Raw genomic sequence first — 13,578 nt, 5'->3', positions numbered from 1 at the left:
GCCTAGAAGTCGCCTGACTATGGCGGTATAGAAAAATTAAGTTATCATTATTATTATTATGTGGCTCAGAATTCAGCTACTAGGATAACAGCAAGACTGCCTTGCTGCTCACATGCCACACCTGTGCTTGCGGATCTCCATTGGTTGCCAGTTTCATGGAGAATACAATTTAAGCTATTGATCTTGGTTTTTAAATCTGTTCGCAACCTGATACCAAGGGTGATTACCTCCTTGCTGCAGACATACGTACCATGTCGTCCTTTATGATCACAAGCTAGGAGCCTTCTGGCTGTCCCTCAGCTACGCTCGGTCATTAAAGTTATTAATCAAATGGTTCAAGTGGCCAGACCGACGTTATGGAATTCAATTCCAGACTGATTCCTGACTTCTTGGTTTTTCAGAAAAGCCTGAAAGCACATTTTTTTCGTTTGGCTTTTCCAAACACGAGTAATGTTTAAATTGGTAGTTTACTGCCTTGACAGTTTTAAGCACAGGTTAGATGCTGTCTTATTATGTACTATAAATGATGCAATGCCACAATGCTGGACTAGTGCAAACCGTTTCACATAACTTTGTTATTTACTATTTCATGAGTATGCCTCAGCCCCACCACTCCTCCGCTGTGCTATCTTGTGACTGCGTGGAGATTTATGTGGCACTTCATCATCGGCTGCTCATATACTTTATATATATAACTGTGAAAATCCTTCATGCATTCTTAAAATGCTATCCTCTATGTATAGGTGATGCAAATACTTAGCTTGTCAGCCAACATCTGGGAGTCTAACCCGACATGTTTCGCGCCAAGCGGCGCTGTATCAAGGGTCTCCCTAAGTGTAAATTAAAAAGAAAACAGTTACCAGTATGTTCTGCATAACTGTCCCTGCAGCTTAACCTACTACTTCAATAGCATTTGAAATTAAAATTGTGCTTACCGAGTACGCGCTAGTCATCCGACTCATAGTAATGTTAAGAGTAAGATGGCCGCGGCGCCTACCCCGGGATGGACTTGGTTTTACAAATTTTCAGGGAGGTCCTAGTATCCCCCTCCTTGAAGAGGGATGAAAGAGACTTTCAAAGTGATAGGGTTTATTCATGGCAACGTCGAAATCAGATGATCCCACAACGGAAAAAGGTTGCCTTTGAGAGTAGGTCCACTTGGGTTCCCCCAGGCCGTATGGACCATGTCATCTACACCTTTAGGGAGATCATGACACAAGAGCTGAAGCATTTACAAGCTACATGGGACAACAGGGGCCCTTACAATACTACCAAGCATCAACAACACGGGCTTTACAAATTGCTTAAGAACAATGACGTGATCATCACTAAGGCAGATAAAGGTGGGGCCATAGTGGTGTTAGATAGACAGTCATATGATAGTGAAGCCAATCGTCAACTGAGTAACACCCAGGCCTATTTGAGACTAGCTCAAGATCCCACTGATCACTTAGGCACAGAGATACTTCAATATCTTAATACCCACTTGAGCACGGGTATGCTGACCCAGAGAGAATACACTTTCCTTTTTGAAAGGAATCCGAAGACACCTAGGATATCTTTTGTTCCCAAAATACACAAGACTTTAATAAATCCCCCGGGTCGCCCCATAGTTAATACCCGCCAATCCATCCTTGAACCTCTTTCTAAATTTGTTGACCATTTTCTAAGGGACGAGGTCCCTAAGATTACCTCCTACATCAAGGACTCGTCCCAGTTTTTGAGGAAAGTTGAAGACATGGATATTGATATGCATAACAAATGGATGGTGACTTTAGATGTCACATCCTTGTACACGCAAATTCCTCAAATTGAGGCATGTATAATAGAAGATGAAATTCTTCAGCGTAGACAGGATCCCCAACGCATTACTACAGCTTTTTTGAACCAACTTACACATTGGGTCATCCACGACAATTACTTTAAATACCAGGACCAATATTTCCAGCAGATCCAGGGGGTGACCATGGGGGCCACTTTGGCTCCCTCGGTGGCTTCCTTGTATATGTCTAATTTTGAAGATAAATTTGTTTATGGGTCCCCTTGGTTCCCTCAGGTTTTGTATTGGGGCCGGTTCCTTGACAATATATTTTTTCTTTGGCAGGACACTAGAGAGAACTTAGATGAGTTCATTGACCGCCTGAACTCTGTTGACGTTAACATAAAATTCACCATGACATGCCATAGTACTTATATAGAATTTTTGGACCACCATTTCTGTTAAGGAGGGCCGTATGAACACCTCTCTTTATAGAAAACCGATCACCAGAAATACGGTCCTCCATTTTGACAGTTTCCACCCTTATAAATTACGATTCAACTTACCTAAAGCCCAATTTCTTCATATCCGTCGGTTATGCTCCTCTGTGGGAGAATTTAAAAACCAAGCAATTTTTCTTTCTGAACGCTTTAGGCAGAGGGGCTATCCGGAAAAGGCTATTAGGCAGGCATATTTACGGGCTAGATTCGCCCAACGTGACCTCTTGCTGCTGGGGGCTAGTCCTCCTTCAGATACTGTAAATGAGGTATTGACCTGTGTGCTTCCCTTTTCCAGGGCAGCCAGTAAGGTGGTTGGCTTGATGAAGCGCCATTGGCACATTGTACAGATTCACCACACTTTTCAGTCTTTCCCTAGGATAGCATACTCTAGAGGGGTCACGTTGGGGCAGAAATGTAATTCCCAGAAGTATGGGGGGACTCTCGAGAGAACAAGAGGGAGACATAGCAGATGCGGCAGATGCCAATGGTGTGCCTTCACTATTGAGGGGGAGTTGTGGGAGGTGCCCGGGAAAAATATAATCTTGCACTCTAGGACTGACACTGATTGCACTTCTCAGGATGTGATATATGTTATCATTTGCCCCTGCGATTTGATATACGTGGGGCGTACATCGAGACCGGTACGTGAGAGGCTCACGGAGCATAAATCACGGATTGTGAACGGGGTCCTACAGGCCCCCTTGGTAGACCATTGGAAGGCTCATAACCACAGGATTGATGAGTTGAGATGGCGTGTCATTAGGAGAGTTATTGGGAGGGATGGTGGGAAAGATCACAACAAATTGAATGAAAGTGAACAGAGATACATCTTTACATTGGACACTGTAGCACCTTCAGGTTTGAATGCTGAGATAGAGTGGATGTCTTTGGTTGGTTAGGGATTTGTCCAATCAGATTCTGTGGGGGAGGTGTAGATTTATGAATGACTGTAGTTACTATATATATCCCGGGGTAGACGCCGCGACCATCTTACTCTTAACATTACTATAAGTCAGATGACTAGCGCGTACTCGGTAAGCACAATTTTAATTTCAAATGCTATTGAAGTAGTAGGTTAAGCTGCAGGGACAGTTATGCAGAACATACTGGTAACTGTTTTCTTTTTAATTTACACTTAGGGAGACCCTTGATACAGCACCGCTTGGCGCGAAACATGTCGGGTTAGACTCCCAGACGTTGGCTGACAAGCTAAGTATTTGCATCACCTATACATAGAGGATAACATTTTAAGAATGGATGAAGGATTTTCACAGTTATATATATAAAGTATATGAGCAGCCGATGATGAAGTGCCACATAAATCTCCACACAGTCACAAGATAGCACAGCGGAGGAGTGGTGGGGCTGAGGCATACTCATGAAATAGTAAATAACAAAGTTATGTGAAACGGTTTGCACTAGTCCAGCATTGTGACATTGCATCATTTATTCTACATTTTGGACTGGTATAAGTATTTATTATTACAGCCATATTTGTGGAGTCTTATTATGTACTGTCATGTTTGGTTTAACTATGTATGTGCTGTTGTTTCCCGCATGGGGGCTACAAATGTTTTAAATAAATAAATACATTCAAAATGTGGGCAACTGTTAAGAGAGGTTATTTTACCACAAGTTGTGCTATTTTAGCATAGAGTCCCATTTTATCCAATGAGATCTTGTGCTAAAATTGCACTTACAATTGCACTTACAATTGATCAATGAATGCAACAAAATATAGTACCACCTCCCTGGATATGCAAATCAAATAGGAAATAAAGGCATAATCCAACTAATCAGAGTTAACAAAATTTGTCAGTGGATCCCATGTTAATTTAAATAGTTTATTATGACACGATATTTCTGAATTCATTTTTTCATATTTATAACATAAAGTTTCCCACCAAAAGGAAAAATTAAGGGCTCCTTTAATCAAGGCGCGCTACGGGGGTTAGCGCGTTGGACATTTAATCACGCGCTAACCCCCGCAGCAACCTATAATCCTAACGCCTCGTCAATGGAGGCGTTAGGTACTAATGCGGCAGGCGGTTTAACGCGCGGTATTCTGCGTGTTAAACCGCTACCGCGCCTTTGTAAAAGGGCCCCTAAGTCTGTCCCAATTTTTCCAGTTCTTGATAATCATTTGCATGGCTATCCCAGTCATAATGATAGAGCCTGCTTTTATACCTTTCTAATGAGATCTTGTGCTAAAATAGTTATAACAGTAACACACATCGATTTATTCCTCCCTAAATGTCAGAATAAGACACAATTAAAACAGTGTGTTAAACTTGGAAGAAGCCAAATATAAAAAATTACTAGATCAATAATATAATACAGGGCTCCTTCTACTAAGGTGTGCTAGCGGTTTTAGCGCACGCAGGGTATTACCGCTCGCCACACCGCACGCTACGTGGCTAGAACTAACTCCAGCTCAACGCAGCAATGTAGCGCGCGCTATTCCGCGTGTTAATGCCCTAATGCAGCTTAGTAAAAGGAGCCCACAGTGTCAGTATCATATACCTTAAAACAGCACAATGGACATTCATTTAATAGAAATATGTGTCAGCATAATACAAATAAAACCTCTTATAAGGCGCCTCATTAGAATAGGACCTACTGTAATTAATAATAATATGAATTAATGCATCAATGCACTGAAATAAATCTAGCTCATTGCTTCTTTAATTTTAAATGCAGGTATGAATTTTAAAGTCCTCAGACAAGTCTTATCAGAGTATATAAAGAAAAAGGTATCCCATTACATACTTTTGAGGCTTCTAAGGTCATCTCAAGGAATACCATTATCTGTACCTTTGTCAAAGAAGTTACATGATGTGATACTGTAAAGCAGTGGTCTCAAACTGAAACCCTTTGCAGGGCCACATTTTGGATTTGTAGGTACTGGAGGGCCTCAGAAAAAAATAGTTAATGTCTTATTAAAGAAATGACAATTTTGCATGAGGTAAAACTCTTTATAGTTTCTAAATCTTTCCTTTTGGCTAAGTCTTAATAATAATATTCTAATTTATAGCTAAAGAGACATATGATCAAAAAACTGTTTTATTTTACTTTTGTGATTATGATAAACATACCGAGGACCTCAAAATAGTACCTGGCGGGCCACATGTGGCCCCCGGGCCGCGAGTTTGAGACCACTGCTGTAAAGCATGGCTGCTCAATTCCGGTCTTTCCGATCCACAGGCAGGCCAGGTTTTCAGGATATCCACAATGAATTTGCATTAGAGATTTTTACCTGTACTGCCTTCTTGATATGCAAATCTCTCTCATGCATGTTCATTGTCGATATCCTGAAAACCTGGCCTGCCTGTGGATCTCGAGGACCGGAATTGAGCAGCCCTGCTGTAAAGAGATGTGGGAAAAGAAGTATTACAGCTTAATATCATAGATGGCCTACTTAATTTTTGGAGGCCTACTTTAATTTTTCCTAAAATCATCTCTGCTACAACCATTTTTCTTTTAAACCCAGTGGCAGAAGAACCGGGTACAAAACTGACACTCCCTCCGCTATTGAAGCTGAGATAATTGGAGAAGAGAATGTGTTGCTTGCAGCAAGATAAGAGCTGAGCATTGAACAAAGACTGTAAGAAAGAAGCACAGGCCTTGATCTTCTCTGTTTTTCTTTTCTCTTCTTTAAAGCTTGGTACTGGCTCTAACTATTTCTCTTTATAATTAGCTGCTGATAATAAAGAAGACTAGCTTAGACTTTTTGACTTTACCTCCCTTTCAGTTCTCACTTGTTTTGTTTTGTTTTCAAAGACACTATAAACCAGTGTTATTGGCTGGCAGGATACTGGGCCCCAATTTGGGCCTCATTATGCAAGTTTCTCAACATTTTGTTTCGCACTAAGTGGGTTTATGGGTATGGTGAAACTAGACATCTGGAGCATAATATAATAAGCCAGAAATCTTTAGTGCCCAAACTCCTCTGTCTACCTGTCACTATAGACAAGGCACTATAATAAGCCATTACTGTATTAGCTTGTGAGGGGCCCAATTTAACTCCCTAAAACAAGGTCCCAACATCTATTTCTGTTTTGATTGTGTTCCTTCCTGATAAAACATATCACATAATGGGAGTAAGGGGCCACCTGGACAATAAGGAAATGTGAATAGCCAAAAGTCAATCATCGCTTTCAAATTAAGAGGTCCAATTTAATTTGTTGGCAATGACATAATTCAGATGAGCAAATAGGATATGAAAGACTACAGAGAAGGTTTATTATCTGACTTCGAGGTCATATAAGCTAACGAATATGCAACAGAATATTATAAAGACATTCTTTTCTTCAGTTTTACCTACCGTACCAGATTGAGGAACAAAGAAATAACAATCTATATATATAAAATCGGAGGTATGTATGTGTGTATGTATGTATGTGCCGCGATCACGCAAAAACGGCTTGACCGATTTGAACGAAACTTGGTATGCAGATCCCTCACTACCTGGGGTGATATGTTCTGGGGGTCTCACGGCACACCTGCACACGTGGGCGGAGCTACAAACAGAACATCAGATTTCACCCATTCATGTCAATGGAAAAAAAGTAAAAAGCTGCCATTCTCACAGTAATTCAAAAACGGCTTGACCGATTTGAACGAACCTTGGTATGCAGATCCCTCAATACCTGGGGTGATATGTTCTGGGGGTCTCGCGGCCCACCTGCACACGTGGGCGGAGCTACAAACAGAAAATCAGATTTCACCCATTCATGTCAATGGAAAAAATGTAAAATGCTGCCATTCTCACAGTAATTCCAACTACCTGGGGTGATATGTTCTGGGGGTCTCTCGGCCCACCTGCACACGTGGGCGGAGCTACAAACAGAACATCAGATTTCACCCATTCATGTCAATGGAAAAAAATTAAAAAGCTGCCATTCTCACAGTACTTCAAAAACGGCTTGACCGATTTGAACGAAACTTGGTATGCAGATCCCTCACTACCTGGGGTGATATGTTCTGGGGGTCTCGCGGCCCACCTGCACACGTGGGCAGAGCTACAAACATAAATTCAGATTTCACCCATTCATGTCAATGGAAAAAATGTAAAAAGCTGCCATTCTCACAGTAATTCCAACTACCTGGGGTGATATGTTCTGGGGGTCTGTCGGCCCACCTGCACACGTGGGCGGAGCTACAAACAGAACATCAGATTTCACCCATTCATGTCAATGGAAAAAAAGTAAAAAGCTGCCATTCTCACTGTACTTCAAAAACGGCTTGACCGATTTGAACGAAACTTGGTATGCAGATCCCTCACTACCTGGGGTGATATGTTCTGGGGGTCTCGCGGCCCACCTACACACATGGGCGGAGCTACAAACAGAAAATCAGATTTCACCCATTCTTGTCAATGGAAAAAATGTAAACAGCTGCCATTCTCACAGTAAATCAAAAACGGCTTGACCGATTTGAACGAAACTTGGTATGCAGATCCCTCACTACCTGGGGTGATATGTTCTGGGGGTCTCTTCACCCAAGAATTTATATGTTCTTGCTCCTGGAGGTGAAACTAAAAATGTTGTTTCTAATCAAGTTTTGTGTTAGTTGTATTGTATTCATTTTGTCAAATATTTCACATTATAATTTAAATATTGTACTTTTTATAAAGCTGTAAAAAAATAATTTCATTCACCACTATAAAGTATCTTTATTTGAATCCATTTACAGTGTTATTGCTATAATTAAATACCCGTGCAACGCCGGGGCATCAGCTAGTCAGAAATAATTATTTCCTCTACTTTATCTAAAGTAATATCTCCTTTAAGGGCTCCTTTTACGAAGGTGCGCTAGCGTTTTTAGCGCATGCACACGATTAGCGCACCTTTGTAAAAGGAGCCCTAAGTATCTATGCAATAATATCTCAGGAGACAATAGACGATAAATAAGAAAATTCAAAATATGCAATGTCCTAGAATGAATACAGTTTTCTAGAAATTTCCTGGAATTTTCTCAGGAGGAAATTTCCATAAGGGCTACCCTTCAGGTCACTTTCTCAACTGAACAGGTGAAAATTGATATACTGAAGGAAGACCTTAGGAAATTGAAAGAATGGGCATCCAAATGGCAGATGAAATTTAATATGGACAAATGCAAAGTGATGCACATTGGGAAGAATAATCCAAATCATAGTTACTGGATACTAGAGTCCATCTTGAAGGTCAGAACTCAAGAAAAAGATCTGGGTGTCATTGTGGACAATATGTTGAAAACTTCCACTCAATGTGCAGCTGTTGCCAATAAAGCAAACAAGATGCTAGGAAATATTAGAAAAGGGATGGTAAACAAGACTAAGAATGCTATAATACCTCTCTATTGTTCACCACCTTCAGTATTGCGTTCAGTTCTGGTTCTCCTTATCTCAAAAAAAATTTGCGGCACTACAAAAGGTTCAAAGAAGAGTGACCAAGATGATAAAGGGGATGGGATTCCTCTCATATAAGGAAAGACTAAAGAGGTTAAGGCTCTTCAGCTTTGAAAAGAGACAACTGAGGGGAGATATGATTGAAGTCTACAAATCCTGAGTTGTGTAGAACGATTACAAGTGGATCGATTTTTCATTCCATCAAAAATTACAAAGACTAGGGGGACACTCGATGAAGTTACAGGGAAATACTTTTAAAACCAATAGGAGGTTTCTAGAACTGAAGTAGAAAGGGACTTGGGAGTAATGATCCGTGAAAACATGAAGGTTGCAAATCAGGTGGAGAAAGCCTCAGCAAAGGCTAGACAAATGCTCGGCTGCATCAGAAGAAGCTTTATCAGCCGAAAGCCTGAAGTTATAATGTCGTTATACAAATCCATGGTGAGACCGCACCTGGAGTATTGCGTCCAGTTTTGGAGGCCACAGTACCAAAAGGATGTGAAGAGAATTGAGTCAGTTCAGAGAATGGCCACAAGGATGGTCTCAGGACTCAAAAATCTTCCATATGAAGATCGTCTGAGCAGGCTGTGCTTATACTCGCTCGAGGAGCGCAGAGAAAGGGGGGACATGATAGAAACCTTCAAATACATAACGGGCCACATCAAGGAAGAGGAGGAAATCTTTACTCTTACGGGTCCCACGGTGACAAGAGGACATACGCTAAAACTTAGGGGAGGAAGATTTCATGGGGACACCAGGAAATACTTCTTCACCGAGAGGGTGATTGATAGATGGAATGGTCTTCCATGTCAGGTGGTCGAGACCAGTAGCACTCTAGACTTCAAGGGACGATGGGACAAGCAGATGGGGTCGCTACAAAGGTATAACAGAGGATAGTTTCTCGAGGGTGGTAGGGATCCTGATTGGGCAGACTTGCTGGGCTGCTGGCCCTTTTCTGCTGTCATATTCTATGTTTCTATGACTTTTTCTCAAATTCATGATAAATATCACATACCATGCAATCAATTCTTTAAATGGATACAACTCCAACATTGTTTAAGGTCCTTTGTCAAAGCCTCACAGCTCACTTGTAAAACACCAAGGGCTCCTTTTACTAAGCTGCGCTAGTGGTTTTAGCACGCGCTTAGCACGTGTGATAGATGTTACCACCATCATTGAGCTGGCGTTAGTTCTTGGCACGTAGCGTGGGGTTAGTGCGCGTGGCAATGCAGCGCACTAAAAACAGAAGCGCACCTTAGTAAAAGGAGCCCCAAGTTTATTGGATCACATTAATAAAATCTCTTTTTAAAAAGGAGCGGCATTTGTCTGGTATAAAGTGCTACGTGACAACAAATTCGGCCGATCTATTGATACTGAGTCTACAAGGGCCCATGAACTCAAGATGGAAATATCAGATACACAATGGGAGCAAGTTTGGCTATCAGTACATAAAACTCTGAAATCTTCCACCATAACTCAATTTCATTCTACATAAAGCAGTATGGACACCTTACAAACTTAGTAAAATGAGATCTAATGAGTCAGATAAATGCTGGTCGTGCAATAAGGAGACAGGTACGCTGGTTTACTTATCAATGTGACCTATTGCAACCATATTGGTAAAAATATGGGTTTCCATTTGCTCACTGATTAATATTCATGAGCCATTGAACATAAATATCATCATTGTGGGTAGTCTTTCCATCAAAGTGTCAATTACAGAAGAACAGTCTAAATTATTACAAATTCGACTTAACTTAGCTATTAAAATAATTCTCTTTCACTGGAAGGACTTTTCAAATATTGAATACGTGGAATGGTGGAATCTAGTAAGTCTAACTGCCAAATATGAAAGAGTGTTTGCAGATAAAAAGGTTTGCTTCCATATTAAAAAAAAAATTTGGTGTCCTCTCATAAAATATAGCGACATATTACATTTAAAATGAATATAATTATTATTATTATTTCTCTAAGTGGTAATGTACATCCATGCTGTTAGTTACTTGTGTTAATATAGTTGGCTTTAGAGCCGACAATATAAGTATATTGTTTTTTTTTATTTTACATGATATTATTTTAAGAACTGCTATTGTATTTATTTTGCTTATCAACTGCTGTTAATCATCATCTATTGTTATTTGAAAATTCTAATAAAATTTATTGAACTTAAAAACAAAACAAAACCAATAGGAGGAAATATTTTTTCACTCAGAGAATAGTTAAGCTCTGGAACACATTGCCAGAGGTTGTGGTAAGTGTGGATAGCTTAGCTGGTTTTAAGAAAGGTTTGGACAATTTCCTGGAGCAAAAGTCCATAGTCTGTTATTGAGAAAGACATGAGGGAAGCCACTACTTGCCCTGGATCGGTAGCATGGAATGTTGCTACTCCTTGGATTTTGGCCAAGGAACTACTAGGAACCTGGATTGGCCACCGTGAGAGCAGGCTACTGAGTTTGATGGACCATTGGTCTGACCCAGTGAGGCTATTCTTATGTTCTTATGAATGGGCAGGAACAGGGATAGCAACAAAACCCGTGGGAATGGGACAGGGAAATTGAGCTCCTGTGTGAATGGGGAAAAATTTGTCCCCGTGTCATTCTCTATCTCCTATTTCACTATCATTATACAACCACTTTATGAGCACAATGAATTTGATAATCTTCAGACCTGGGGAATAGCTATTCTCACATGCAGATGATGATTTTCTATTAATCCCCTTGCGTCTGAACCAAACAAGAATGGCAAATATACTTTATGTTAAAAATCAGCTCCTATTCATTGTATTACCCTTTAGTGTTGTAACATGTTGATAACTCTAGGTAATATGTATAACTACTACTAATAATAATAATCATTTCTATATTGCTACTAAAAAACCCCCCACAGTGCTATACATCAAAACATAGAAGAGACAGTCCCTGCTCAAAAGAGGTTAAAATCTAGTCAAGAAAGACAAACTGGACAAGAAGGTACATCATTGCACAGTGTTCAGGTTGGGGGAATTACAAAGGGAATGATAAGACTGTTATTGATGCTTAGAAGGTAGGTTGGAGTTTGAAATTGAAAGCATCTTCAAAGAAGTGGGCTTTGAGTCCTACCAGAGATGGAGCTTGACATACCAAGTCAAGCAGTTTGTTCCAGGCATACGGTGCAGCAAAACAGAAAGGATGTAGTCTGGAGTTGACCGTAGAGGAGAAGGGTATAGATAAGAGAGATGTATCTGATGAGGGGGGGAGGGGGAGTGTGAGGAGAGATGAGAGAGGAAAGATCCTGAGCAGCTGCAGAGTGAATATACTTGTAGATCAGTGGGAGGAGTTTGAACTATATGCAGAACCAGACAAGAAGCCAATGAAGTGAAATGAGGATGGGGTAATGTGGACATAGCGATATTGGTGGAATATGAGATGTGCAGCAGAGTTCTGAACAGACTGAAGGGGAGGGAAGGCCAGTGAGAAGCAGGTTGCTGTAGACTAGATAAGAGGTGAGATGATCGGTATGGATGAGGGTCTTGGTAATGCACTCAGAAAGAAAGGGTCTGATTTTAGTGATATTGTAGAGGAAGAAACAGGTTTTGGCAGTATGTAGGATGTGTGAAGAGAAGGAGAGGAGATTACCCCAAAATTGTGAGATGACAAGACATGGAGGATGAGGGTGTTCATAGAAATAGAGAATGGAGGAAAAGGAGAGACAAGCAGGTTGAAAACGGGACTGAATGTCTGCTGAGATTTCATCGGCAAAGAGATGATACTAAAAGCCATGGGAGGAGATTAGAGCACCAGGGAAGAAGTGTAGATGGGAAAAAAGTAGGTGTCCCAGTGCAGAGTCCTGAGGTACACTAACTGACAGTGGGCTGTGGAGGAGGATCCATCACATCATATGCTAAACACATGTGATAACAGAGCCCTGAAATCCAAACGCGAACAGCATATCGATGAGTAGCTGGCGATATACAAGGTGAAAAGCTGCAGATCAAGAAGGATGAGGATAGAGTAGAGGTCTTTGGATTTGGCCAGGAGCAGTTCATTGGAGACTTTTGTAAGGGCAGTTTCTGTAGAATGAAGAGGGCAAAAGCCCAATTGAAGTGGGTCAAGGATAGCTTGAGATGAAAGAACATTAAGAAAATGGTGGTGAACAGCACGTGTAACATGCTTTACCCTACACTACTATTATGCTGTTTGTAGCCCACCTAGAATTACAATTTGTGAGGATTCAGTGGGATATAAGACTAAACATAACATATAACGAAAATGGCCATTTTTGAAAAGACATGATAGACGTTTTGCAGTTTTGAAAATGGTCATGTTTGCTACTGGATTTTTGTGCATCTTCCGCAAAATGTCAAAACTTGGATTTGGATGTCATATTGAAAATGGCCCTCCACATCAAACTGTTTGCAGAGTACAGCTTAGATGCCTACTGACACTTTCATGGGTAAGTGTGCATTTATGTGTATAAGTGGTAATATATTAGACATTTAAGCACATAAGGGGCATACTAATGTGGATGTCTAGATTACAGAACATTTCTTCAAACATCTACCTATTAAAGCACTAAATTATCAGCTAAATAAAATGTTTAAAGGGAAATAATGCTGCTCATTTCCTCCAGTCTGTAAAAATAATATTACATTAAGTGCTGATTCAACTTGGAACTCATGAGATATCATTTTTAGCCAGCCACTTCCCTCAAAGAAATATTCAGTAAGGTTAGTGTTGCTCACTGTTCCATCTGTTGGATGGGTTGATTTGTTCTGAATTAGGGATCGAATGAAACATCACTCTGACAGATATCAAAAATCTTTCTTGGCTTTCACTGTGTGTGCAGGTGGTGCCACCATTAATTTTAGCTGAAAATGTTTAAGCACAGTATCTCCTGTAATATATATACTTAAATATTTTGTCAATTATGACTAAACCATAACAGTGGGTGTA

The 13,578-nt window shown here is 40.5% G+C and overlaps 1 protein-coding gene across 1 annotated transcript in view; it reads right to left on the bottom strand.

Annotated features, from left to right (window-relative positions):
• Window positions 1-13,578, bottom strand: part of TLL1 (tolloid like 1) — a 414,583-nt gene that overhangs the window by 156,364 nt on the left and 244,641 nt on the right.

This window comes from Geotrypetes seraphini, chromosome 1 (assembly GCF_902459505.1).
Source record: "Geotrypetes seraphini chromosome 1, aGeoSer1.1, whole genome shotgun sequence".
NCBI classification, from domain to species: Eukaryota; Metazoa; Chordata; class Amphibia; order Gymnophiona; family Dermophiidae; genus Geotrypetes; species Geotrypetes seraphini.
The sequence above is the reverse complement of the archived record's forward strand: the minus strand, read 5'-3'. Positions and strand labels throughout refer to the sequence as shown.